The 13,710-nt window shown below is 34.0% G+C and overlaps 2 pseudogenes across 1 annotated transcript; both read right to left on the minus strand.

The window, feature by feature from the left end:
- Positions 1–291: 291 nt before the first annotated feature.
- Positions 292–4,916, minus strand: LOC143536163 (zinc finger protein CONSTANS-LIKE 9-like; annotated as a pseudogene). Its single transcript, XR_013135843.1, has 5 exons — positions 4,559–4,916; positions 3,358–3,953; positions 3,067–3,270; positions 1,623–1,945; positions 292–419 (listed from the first exon to the last, which is right to left on the minus strand). The product of XR_013135843.1 is annotated as a zinc finger protein CONSTANS-LIKE 9-like (transcript).
- Positions 4,917–8,754: 3,838 nt separating this feature from the next.
- On the minus strand, positions 8,755–9,964 carry LOC143536119 (F-box protein At5g07610-like; annotated as a pseudogene).
- Positions 9,965–13,710: the final 3,746 nt, after the last annotated feature.

The following is a 13,710-nucleotide window of genomic DNA, read 5'->3' on the forward strand; positions in this document are numbered from 1 at the left end:
TTACGTGCGCATGTGATGCTGACATGGCAAGGGCTAACAGAAAATGACAGAATTGTTTTGAGGTTTTTATATGGATTAAAACAAAGTTGTTTATCCAAAGTTGATATAGAACCAGTTTGGTTACCTGTTTATACAATCAACCAAAAGATTTACCACGTGACGAAAATTAGAGAAACATTTTAGCCAGAGGAATGATGACGATGTGATGTTATGATGGACCGGCTGCACATGTAGAAATTGATCCCATTGCTTATTCATATGACAAAGATATGTATGAAGATTTTCTAGAACTTAAAAGCTTCGAGTTTGAACCAACGGGTCATAATCAAGCATCACCTGCCTTCACAAACCGCCCTTTCACACGCTTTCTTACATCAGCGCGCTCTTTTCGTAAAGCGTATCGTACTCTCTTCTCAAATCTATAAAGCATGCCAAAAAAACAGGTTATGGTTTTTTACAAACTTTAATATTAAATCTTATCAGCTAGGGTTATCCAAAATGTTCACAACTCGCTCGAAATCGCCTCGTTTGTAAATAAGACGAGCTGAGCCTGAGCCAAGGTCGGCTAGCGGCTCACTTGCTGGTTCGTTTTAACTAAAACCTATATATTTGTAACTTAAAGCTGTATGATATAAACGAGCCAAGTTGGCTTCAGTCATTTACAGCCCTACATACAGCTACTACTAACTTTATAAATAACTAGTAATGTGACCCCCGCGCTGCGGCGGGGTAAACCGTGAAAAAAATCATTTTGATATAAAGCAAAGCAATCTAGTTTTAGCAATATAATGCCCTAGTCGTTAGATTAACAAACATTCAATCATATTTTGACACCAAGCTTACATGTTACGTTCTTATATAAGCAAGTTTTTTTTAATGATCCTAAAGGTTAGGTATCGATGAGAAAAGTTGTAGCAATGACATTAAACCGCACCAAAAGCAGCCTTGAAAACGTTAAACCACGCATACACGTTAAGCACAATAACTCCCATGTGAAATATAAAAAATTGTCCATTAGATTGTTAATTATTTTAGCGTTTTTTTTACGAAAAGTAAAACTTTTATCAGGTTGGTAAATAAACTAATGAAAAGTATCATTTTTAACATGAAGGGAAAAGACAATGGATTTGTTAGTTTATAAAAAAAATTGCTCAATAACTCTAGTGAATTTTGAAATATTTATACATGTATTGATAACTAAGCTAATGAAATAGTTTATATAAATTTGAGTGGTACTTGATCCAATTATCAAAACTAATATTTTTTAACATGTGCAGACAAAAAGAAGAGCTATTTACAAAGGTTCAAAAAAAAATTGCATCATGTACAATCTATAGCACATAAAGTAATGTACAACATACTAAGCATAATGTACAAAGTTTCATGCACAATTTTAAGTGAATAGTTATTTTGTGAGACAACTTTCTTTTGGAAATTGTAATATATATAATTATTGTGTCAAGTACGATTAAAAAATATGCATTACTTAAGTTATTATCTATTTTTGTAAATAAATGATTGTTGGGTGTAACTTTTTTATAAAATCCCATTTGACCCGTAAGATATAAACATAAGCATTCGGGTCAAAATTACCACCTTCGCTTGGTATATTAAAGACTCACTTTCTCATTTTCTTCTTTTCCTTGTAACGTTGGACAGCATCACTTCTGCTGCCAATAGCGGCGGTGGTAGTTTGATCATTGCTCGGGCCTGGACCTGGGCCCTGGTTGCACGGTGATGGTTCACCCATGGGAAGCATTGAAGATGCGTCACAGTCTTGATACTCACCAGCACTGCTTTCTCCTGTAAGACTTGAAAATGAGATATTCGAGTGTTGCCTTGCATAACAAGGATTCGGTTTGGTTTTACAGCTGATTAACGAGTCAGCTGATGCTGCATTGCTGCATGCTGGTTGTGCTGGATTTGCATGTCCCGTTGAAGATTCCTAACCACAAAAAAAAAATAAAAAATAAATAAATAATAAGTAGGAGAAAATAACACCTTTTTATATCACATGCACAATCAGTTCTGGGCTTCTGGCCCAATCCTAGATTCTAATGAATCTCCAGATTAGGCCCACAAAAAGCCCGTTTACAGGCCTGAAAGTCCGGTGCAAGAGGCCTGTTGCATATGATACAGATGCAATTTTCTGGCTTTTGCATACAATTCAATATTTTTTTCTTAACAACTTTACATTACGTGTATTGTATATATAAACTTGAAAATTTGTATGCTTAACAAAACTTGTTTTGATGTTTTTATTTTTTTATTCTTTATAAAACTGAATTTTTAGTATTTCTAGTCCTAAAATTCTAACGAATATCCAGATTAGGCCCTGTCAAAGCCTGTTTATAGGCCCGAATGCCCATTACCAGTGTCCTGGTCCCTTGGGTCTAGTACATTATTTGGTCCATATGATAGAGATGCAATTTCTGGCTTTATGCATACCATTCAATCTTTTTGTTAGTAAAACATAAAGGTATATTTGTATATTTTTATGCTTAACAAAACTGGTTTGAGGTTTTTTTTCATTAAAATGTTTACTATCTATATAATTGAATTTTTAAAATGCTATATAATTTACATTATTTTTGTTAATTTCTTTTTAACAAATCGTAATTATATTTTAATATATAATATTTTAAATAATAACTAATTAAGCATCCAAACAAAAAAATGGTTTCTTTTTGGAAAACAGGACTTGAATTGGGCCAGGACCTCTGGATCAAATAAAGGGCCATTTTCGGGCCCATGATTGGGATTTATCACTGCATTTTGAGCCGGGCTTTATGCACCTCTACATGTGCATACCCATCAAACCATGCATGTCCACCATGGGTCAAAGATGGACCAACATCAGCCCAACGGGCCGACCCATGACACCATTAGATTAAGCAAATTACATTCAATTCCAATGCAATGGATTAAGTGAAACATGTAAATAAACTTTGTGATAATTGAAGGCAAAGTTGACATTTTTTGTTTTGTTTTTCCCAGTAATTTCAAGCTAATCATATCAAGAACAAAATTAGAGAATGGTAAACGATATAATAACAATAATAATACCTTTCCAACATGCGAAGATTCGGCACCGCCAAACAAACTATCAATCCCATCTTTTGCAAAAAGATGTTTGGGATCGTTATGACCAACACCAAATAGTTCTTCATAATTCTCAATGCTCAAGTCAACTTCATCCATACTAAAGTTAACATAGAATCCATCATCATCAAGTAACGGGTCAATATCTTTTGTACCCGAATGCAATATCTGCATACACACAACAGAAAGTTAGAGATAGTTATACAATGACAATCATATATGTGTGTTTTATTGTGCATTTAAAAATCACTTTACCTTAGGTGTACAAGAATTAAAGGGCCCAGTTTGTTGAACATTCGATTGATCGGTCCAAACATGTGAATTATTTCCACCCTGCAAACTATTTGCAAGTAAATCTTGACTATTATCATTATTATTGCTTCTAGAAGGTCCTTGGTTATTATCAGCAATGCTCATTGAGCCCATTTCTTGCTCACACGTCGACCCGTTAACTAACCCCGAATCTGAATCTGACATAAACGACCAAATTGAAGAAAGTTCTACGGCCGAAGGGCAACCCGAGTAACAATTTAATGTCTGTTTACTGTGCTTTGTTGACCCGTTATGACAGACCCAGTCACAATTTTGACAAAGTGAGACTTTTTCCTCTACGCATCTGACCAATGCGGGTTGTGAGTTGCATCTGTCACATACAAGTGCTCGTGAATGACGTTTCGACAACGCGTTTGCGGAATGAACGATTCGATCACACGATAAACACAAGTAGGCTGCATCTGATCTACAATACACCATTGATCTTGCTTCACCACAATGATCACAATGGTAACCCATTTCTTGTTTCTCAAGAAACAAGATTTTTAACCCCTTTTTAAGATCTTTTAACAAATTACCTGCATTAGGACATAAATAAAATGAGAAATCAATCATCAAAAATGGAATTTTTATATCTTTTTGACTTAAAAAGATAAACTTTATTGATTCAGAATATGTTCTAGGTACATAAAAGGGTCAATAAGTCAAATCAAGAACAATATATCAAGAATAACTTTTATAATTATTGGAATCTTCATATCAAGAATGTCAGATTGAAATTGAAAAGGGTATTTTTAGCATCTAAAAACCCTAACAAAAGATGAAAAATCATCAAGCAAACCAGACTGAATTACACACCTGAATTACAAACATTTTCAAAACCCTAATAAAAGTTTACAAAGTCAAACAACAAAGAACCAAAGCAGATCAAACTCAAAAGAATCAACCTTACAAGCTAAATTAGAATAAAAAAACAACAAAACAATCAGGTCAATAAGAAAATATATAAAAAAAATAGCAGAAATCCACAAGAACAGCTTAAATTATGAAAAAAGATTCAAACTTTCCGGAAAACAGGGTCAAATTCAAATCAAAGATTCAAACCCACAACTTGCAGATCAATAAAAACCAAAAGAAACCCATTTCTATAAAGCAAAAAGGAACAAAACCCAGAAAGGCTTACTGATAATTTGACCCGGAAAGACTGGTGCAGGTGATTTTGTTGCAGGATTGGAAAGTGATAAAGATCGGAACTTTCTGGAGGTATATGTGTTTTTTTGGGTGTGAGTTGTGAGGCAGGCGTTGGTTCTGGATTTGTTTACAGTTGGTGTGTTTAGATAGGTGACAACACAAAATTTCACATAACTAATTGGCAAAAAGTGCATAGAGAGAAGAAAGCTGTGTTTGGGTGGGTTGGAATGGTGGGGCCCTGTCAATTTCATGACATTTGGGTCAATTGCAACTTTAGTCCTTTTCATATGGGAGTACATGATTTTAGTCGTCATCTTAAATCTTGATTGTTTCGGTGTGCAAATCGCGCCCTAAAATTGTAAAAAATTGGTTAGATGAGAACCAATTGTGTGTGGTCAAGCTCTTGATCATGGTGTGAGAAAATTGACGGTTTGTGTAAATTGTAAAATGGTATATGTCCGGATCAAAGTTGTTATTTTAATGAAACATAGATCATAAAAAATGTATTTATCGACTCACAACATGTTCTACGTATCCTCTCATTCCATTTCCCATGCAACACATAACAAATTACAAGTAACAAAAAACGACAGTGAAAGTATAGTAACAAAGGGCGTGCTTTTTAAATCATTAGTTTGTATTAAAATTGTTAAAGTATAAAAATGGATCGTGATTGTAATACATATGCATACCTAAATATTCTAAAAATGAAAAAAAAAATAGATAATAAGAGTTAAAATTGTTCAGTCTTGTTTACACAACCAATTTCAAGTTTCAAACTAATTCAAATCCTTGTCCTCTCAAACTATAAAAACTGAACCAACTTGCTCTCAAAGTGGCCGACTTACTTTACTATAAACGGATCAACCGTTTTTAAAAGTTTTTGAACACTCTCTATGATAAGTATAAGACTCTACAAGTACAAACCCGTATAAACTATGTAGAGATGCAAACAAATACCCTTGAAATAAAAGGTCCAAAATGTAACTTTGTTATGTGGAAGGACCACTAAAGTAATTAGTATTTTTGTCTGAGTGCTGCAAATCTATCTGCTAAAATATATAATTAAGAATCTTATCCGTCCTCGTATATTATACTTTTTTAGCATTTGTTTAAATGAAATAAAAAACTTTTCTTTTGGTGCTTTGTGGACCCACCATCTTGTAAAGTTCTTACTTAGAGATTATTCAATATTGTAGCTAAATGTGGTCCATTTGTTTTAAATTATTTTACATGATTGAAGCGTATTTAAATGTGGGTTGTTGTGGGTTAAAACTATTGTGGAGACATTTCCAAAGAGCCGGTTCTAAGGTATGTGTGACGTAACATATAAGTAATAAGTGTTAATGATTTTTATATGTTTAACAACATAAATATTTGCTATCGCATGGTTTTCTCTTACTTGCCATTACCTAGAGATCTTTGTTAAATCTATCTATTTTTTTGGTAGTTTTGGATGGGTTGTTAAAGTCAACCCAAGAGGCAATTATGTGGTAGATGCTTTTTGTGAGTGATATTGTGCTAGTCGTGGAGAGTAAAACAACAAGTATAAATGTGAGGTTCAAGGAGTGGTGATCAGTACCCTTATAGAGCGCAAAAGTTTAAGGATTAATCGTTCTAAAACATAGTACCTCTATTGTAACGTCTTCAGTGGCGCAAACGATGCGCAATACTACCACATTTCTATTGAAGGCCAAGTTGTCCCCAGACGCCCAGTTACTTAAAGTATTTAGGATCGTTCAAGAGTGGGAGAAACATAAACGTGTAGTCCATCATGTTCAAGCGGGTTGGTGCAAGTGGAGAGCAACCGCTAGAATATTGTGTGGCAAGTACTTCCCAACAAGAATAAAATGGAAATTATATAGGGTTACCGTTTGACCAACTATGTTATATGGTATCAAATGTTGAGCCATCAAGATGTCACAAGTGCGAAAAATGAAGGTAAAAGAGATTGAAATGGAAGTGTGGACACACAAGGTTGGATCGAATAAGAAATGAAGCTTTTTAGGAGAAGTTGGGGGTAATACATATCTCGTATAACATAATTGAGGGGAGGCTAAGATGGTTTGGGCATGTGTCGGAGAAACAAATGATGGCTCCGGTAAGAACTGTGGAAACCTTATAGTGGAGCGTAAGTTTGGATGTGGACTTGAGGCATTCCTAGATTTATATGTGACGAGCGGATAGACGAGATTTGTTAGACTTACACATCTTTGTGAGAAAGAGAGTGAATAAGCAATGACGATAACATAGCTCAGACGGCAGAGATGAAGCAACTTGTTGGTGGAGCATAGGCAACGTTGACAAGGGAAGAAGTGGGTCTCTCAAACCATAATATGTATATGCGAACAAGTTATGAAAGAAGACAACTTGTGAGAAAAATCCCCAAACACAAATCATAAGTGCATTATTAAGTTCAACTTTCTTTAGGTGTTTCACATATAATAAAAAATAAAAACTATAAAGAAATAAATTTGAAGGATCGAAAGGTACTGAAAAGTTATGCTAGAGCCAATAATTCGCCAAGTGAATCTGATCCTCATAAAGTAGTCCAAGGTTCATCTTGGCTCCATGACAATGTAACTAACAAATAATCATCATAATTAACAAGTTGATCGAATTAATAATTAGTTAAAAGAGTGCAAAAAGCAAAGGAGATGCCCAACTAAACACTTGTTGATTGGCCAGAAACTCTCTTTTGTTCCAAGTAGGCAAGTGTTACACTACATAATATATATCACTCTAAGCATCTCCACTAGTAGTCCCACCGAATTGACTACAGAATCCTGTTTGCTCAACCTGGCAACAGATTTGAGTATGTATACTGCAAATCTGAGTTGGGTTGAGTCTGGTGAGACTTGTTTGTTTTATGTCGGTTTGATTTGGGTTCACTACTGAGGTTAGTGTCGTTATCAATCTCTAATCATTAAAGTTAGGATAAGTTATTAATCATAGGATTCATATCAATGATTGAATTGGTATACTAAATCAATAAAAACAAAACAAAGACAAAAATTGGATAACTCCCGATATAAGAGGTGTTCACGGTTGGGTTTAAAAATCGTGAAACCATCCAAACCGGTTATCAGTTTGGTTTTACGGTCAAAATGTTTTATCTCAAATTTAGGTCGGTCAAGTTCAAAGTTTTCAAACCGTTACGAACGGTTTGTTTACGGTTTTTGCTAAAAATTGGTCGTATATTTTCGGACCGGACCGTTAACAATATATTATACACTTTTAGATATTTTATATTGACTATATATTTTGTTATTTACTTTTATATTGGACTTGGTTTGTTTGGTAGAGTTATACTAGCCATCACTTTGCAAATTTGATGTATGTTCCTAATCCTTCGTTCATAGTTTCTTCCAACATGTGCACATCTTTTCTAATCTTATAGAAGTAGTAATTAAAGAGAATTTAACCCATGGCGTATTAAAGTGTTATAACATATTCAAAAAGTTACAATGATGGTGTTCTTTGTTTTAATTAATTTACGTCATGATTATTCTTCCGGTCACTCAATGGTAAAGGTAAATAGGTAATTTTGTAGCATTTTCTTAATCCTCAAGATCCATTTAAAACCGCTTCACCTTACATGACAATCCTTTGTTACAATTTTGTTTCTATACCTAAACGTCGAATCAGAGAGAAATAGCCGGCCACAAATGGAAATAGAGTACAAGGTTCGAGTGCAAAGAAGGCCACAACAAAATTGGGTGCAACAAAGTAAACCAAATGAACTGTAAAAAGAACATAAGAAACTTATCATTGTTGATTTCGTGTTGTTGCTTTTGAACTTAAGCTCAAAAATAAAGAAACTCTTCAAATAACTGTTAAACGTGTTCAACACCAAATCAGATTGAAGTCTCCTAATATCTCGAAGAATATTTAATATAATAATAATAATTAGTTTATTATTATAGATAAGTTAGTCTTATATAATCCTAACTATATTTGGTTTCAAATTGTGTATTTGAGTTAGTATAGGATTAGAACTGTGTGTTTATATATACCCTAGGTTTGATGTGTTAGCAATCATTAAGTTTTTTCTTAATAAAATAGTCGATCGTGTTTTAATCAAATCTCGTGTTGGTGTTCTTGATTCACTCGCTAAAAGTTTAACAATAACTACTTATTAAAAGGTTTTTTTATTACAACTAATTATCCGAATTTAATTAATCGTTATCAACTAATTTATTAATAACGAAAATATCTAGAAATAGGACAATGTTGTGATATGACTGACGATGAGCTTCATACGATCCAAAATAGAAGTCGTTGCGGAAACAGAATATGTGCTCAAAACTCTTGTGATGAAGATTGTATTTTATCAAGTTGTTTTGACACCATGAATGTATCTTCTTCTTCTTTTTCACCTCTAACAATATCAATGACGTCAACATTATAACATGATGTACCATTCGGGAAAGCACCAGAAAGTTCATCATGCCGTACTTGATACTTGGCAAACCATCCACAATGATCGCTCAACATCTCATACACGGTCAGGAGTATAGTGGCAATTTCCAATCACTGTTAAATGCAGATGATCTCTAGATTCCCCAAAGTATGTTGTGAATTCCATCTCTGCTGGCAAGGGCAACGATGTCAATTTCAACTGTTCAGCCTCTATTTCAAAGCAATAGTGGTTGCGACAAACAGGATGCCAGTAAATAGCTCCGTTCCAGTAAACTAATCCTCTCATGTAAAGCGGACAATGTGCAGAGAAAGATTCGGTAAAAATCTTCCATTTCCCTGTATCAGATGAGTAGATTTGAATATAAAACATATGCATATCAAGACCTACATCGCGAATACAAACAACTTTGTAGTGAGCACAATCTTTTGGATTAAATGCCAGAGCCATATAATTAAAAGTACTAGGAACATTGTCGTCTTCCAGGATCGGTGGGATGATTGCAAATTGCTTGGTGTTTGGATTGAACACGTAATACACACATTTGTGATCTTCAAAACTTATGCGACCATTTCCCAATCGTTTGCTACAACAAAGCAGCAATCCACTACAAGATTGCAAGATTCTAATACCACAAGGATCAAAGCAGAAATCGAGACTAAGGAAAGGAGGAGGGGTAGGGGTTTGAACATCAAATGGAATATACATATCCTGAACAAATAGACCATGAGATTTCGAAAGGTTGTCATACAAGAGGGTGAAATGCCTATCACTCAAAAGCCATCGCCAGTGTTTAGATACAGATTTGAAACGAAGAATGGAGGCAACGGGAAGCCGGAGAAGGATTTCAGTTAAAAGATCATCGTTGGAAGCAACCAAAGCTCCGGACTGAGTGGGTTGTTGATCTACAACCACAAAGCATGTTTTTATCATGTTTAGGGCTTCCTTGATTTTGGCTCTAATGTTCATGATCATTTGTAATATGCCTACAGTTTTTTGTATCAAATTTCTTGTATCAGATAATTAGATTTACATATATTTCTGTACTTGAAATTGTTATAACTTATACGAAATAATCAATCGTTTATATATTGAAGAAACCAAAGATGAATAACATACCTTAAATCTGTTGTGGGTGATATCATATCATGGTAGATTCATCTCATCATTTAGTATTAATTTTGTAGGAAACGAGAATCTAGCGTTTTCATTCTCATTCACCCGTATGTATGTAGTACTTTAGTTTTCATCCAGATCTAAGTACTTTGTGTAACCTACGTGTCAGGGTGTCACAGGATGTCACTTCCACTGGATAATTGTTTTTTCTTTTTTTTCTTTTTTTTTTCAAGTAAGAAGGTGATTGCGAATTGGGCTTTGGGCAGTTGTCATGAAATAGTACACTATTGCAAGTTGGGCTTTGGGTCACCTTTTCCCTTGTCAATGTCAAGTGCCGGTATGTTTTAATGTTAATAAAATAATAATATAAGCTTCTTTTTAAACTGGTATGTGTGATACTTTTTTTTTATACATTCAGTAATTTTAAATTTAAAATACTTAGATAATGACAATAAAAGTCCTTGGGTTGGTGAACTAGTGACAAAGACAAAGTCTCTTAAACATCTAAAGGTTCTTGATTCAAGTACTAACAAAGTAAAGGTTTTTAAATTATATGCGTTATTAGACTATGTGTTATGGTTGACATGAGAGTGCCACCCCATAACCACGTTGGATACAAGGGCGCCACACACCATGCCACTCAATTATTCAAGGGCACCCCCATCCCACCCCACCCCACCCTACCTCTTCTTCACGCCATTGCAATGGTGTCGAAGATTTTAAGAATTCGTTGGAGCTATTATTAACAGCAAAATTAAATTAACTATATACACAAACCTATCCGTATTTTATACAAACCACTCATTTTTCTCTCCAAATCTATCATACTCTTCAAATACAAAAAGTTATAACATGTCACAGGAAACTTTCCCCGATTCGGATTTAGAAGACCCACTATAATCATTTTAAGAATTCGTTAGCATGAATGTTCCTAGGGTTATGTTTAATAATTGTGCTATGAATGTGGGCCATTAGGCTTGGTTAAGTTAACCTCTGTTGACGATTGACGATTTTGAAATTTTTTTTATGGAACGAGGACAACGTAGGAAACATTTTAGTGTTGTTATTTTTTTTGTTTATGATTTATATTTTAAGTTATGATTTTTATTATGATTTTTTTTGAATTTTTTTGAGGGGTTTTTTGTTAAGATCAAAAACCCTTAAGAAAATATTCAAAAATAATAATAAAAAATTATAACTCAAAATATAAATCATAAACAAAAAAAATAACAATACTAAAATGTTTCATACGTTGTCCTCGTTCCATAAAAAAACTACCGAGAATCGAACCAAAACCGAAAAAATCGACGAAAATGAAACAAAAAGCCAAAACCGAACCACATCAATCGAAATCGAAAAAATCAATCAAAACGAAACTAAAAGAATTCAAACCAAACAAAAACGAAACTGAAAAACGGACAAAAACGAGTTCGGAATCGACCAAAAAGAAACCAAAACCCAACTCGTCTTGTGTGAAAACTAGTGTTGGCTTGAAACCTGAACCGAACCCGTTTCGTGTCGAAACATGTCTTGTACGAAAACCCGTTCCGATTCAAAACCTGTCACATTTCCTTAGGACACTAACCCACATCGACCCATTTCTTTAAACTTGTCGACCCATTTTGACCCGAAAATAAAAGAATGGAATTTCAAATGACTCATTTTGACCCATTTAGTTAAAACCTTTTACCTAAACCAACTCATTTAATTTTTAAAATAACTCAAATTAACTCTTTTAAAAGGGTTTTGGTCAAAATTGCCACCATATTCCAAAGGATAAACCTCCACTCAAAAACCCATCTTGTTTTATGGTGGGTCTGACGCCACTACTCATAAATGGACTGTCTAGACCAAGCCCAAAAAGGTAACCCCTAATCTAGGGTCGTCCAAATCGCTCGTCACTCAAACTCAATCGCCGCTCGCTCGGAAATTGCTCGGTAAATGCTCGCTCGTTTTTCGCTCGATTGAAAACGAGCCGCTCTGCTCGGTTCGGTTTGTAAACGAGCCAAGCAACGAGCAAAGGTCTGCTCGGTTCTGTTTGGCTCAAATATTTTTAATTTATTTTATATATAACTATATATGAACAAATATATAAATATATAGATAATACACATAAATATAAGCTTACAGTTATTTTTACCTCTTTAAAATTTTCATATTATGTCAATTTATAGTTTTATTTGTTCGCTTCAAGTTTTTAAAATACTAAAAGTTTGTTTACATGATCATTATATCTCACTTCAAACTTATTTTTAATAAAAATTTATAATCTATTACACGTTTGTCTAAAAACTACTAATTTGTTTATAAAATATGTTATTTACAACATTCAAATTTGTTTCTTATTGAAAATTTTAAAGTGAAAAAGTAATAAATAATGCTCGAAATCGCTCGATATTCGATCGAAAAATGCTCGATTCAATTTTGGCTCATTTCGGTTTTCACTCAGTTCGAATTTCAGTCGTTCAGTTCGGTTGTAAACGAGCCAAGCAACGAGCAAGCCTTCGCTCGGTTCGGCTCGGCTCGTGAACGCCCCTACCCTAATCCGTGTATCAAAAGTTCGGACACATTTTTGTTTATTTAATTTAAAAAGTTCTTTTGCCAAATAGTTATAAAGTTATCCGACGGTACCTCGATGACTTTCTTTAAAGAAGGTCACCGGTTCGGTCTAGTGAAAAACTGTCGTGCGTAAGTCAATGGTTTTACCAAAGTGGGCATTTGTTGTTAAATTTCTCCTGGAATGTTGACGTGACGGGTCATCACCGCTATGTGTGATCGCAGACGTGAGTGGCCTTGTACAAATGAGTGTACAAGATGGTTGGGTTTTGTTGGCAAAAAGTAAAAATTAACTCTTTTATACCATACACACCATATGAGCGTTGAATCCATGAGAAACATGTGTTTACATGGCCGGCTTAATGTCCTCGGAGGCCTAAAACTAACTAAAATGTTGAGGCATTTTTCTTTTCTTTTCTTTATGCGAATAGTGCTAGAGAGTATACACAAATTATAGAATATGGATTATATGCACTGATAATGGGTATGAAGCAATTTCCATTGGCTTGTGGCATATCAATGAGTTATTAATTTTAGAAGAACTCTAATTTCAGAATCTTATAATATATAACTCTGATTTAAAATGGACACCCTTTAAAAGTGGAGGCCAAAGCTATGACCTCATTTAGCTTACCCACGACTCCATGAGACGGCCGTGTGTGTTTATTCTATTAATATGTTTTAGTTGAAGTAAAAAATACTACCGTGAATTTGATTGTAAAAGTAAAAGATTAAATAGCCGGAATTCGAATTATTAAAATAAACTAAAAATAGTGACTGCTTTCGAATTTTGTAGAAGGTTTTAAATAGGTACAAATTCATCAAGATCTAAAACAATTCAATATCTATCTATTCTAATAAAAGACTACAACTTTTACCACTTGTCAAGTTCATAGCCCTCCTAACTATTTTTTAATAAATTTCCATATATGGTCCTTATTTTTTAAGCCGTTTCAATATATGAATCCAAGTTTATGTTTATTAAATGTAAATACTAACAGATTCATTCATTAAATTTAATGGTGAAATAAGGAAATATTAAAATTGAAGTT

The sequence above is a fragment of the Bidens hawaiensis genome, unplaced genomic scaffold (genome assembly GCF_021521415.1).
Source record: "Bidens hawaiensis isolate Kalapana, Puna unplaced genomic scaffold, B.hawaiensis_p1.1 tig00010738_1, whole genome shotgun sequence".
Taxonomy (NCBI): domain Eukaryota; kingdom Viridiplantae; phylum Streptophyta; class Magnoliopsida; order Asterales; family Asteraceae; genus Bidens; species Bidens hawaiensis.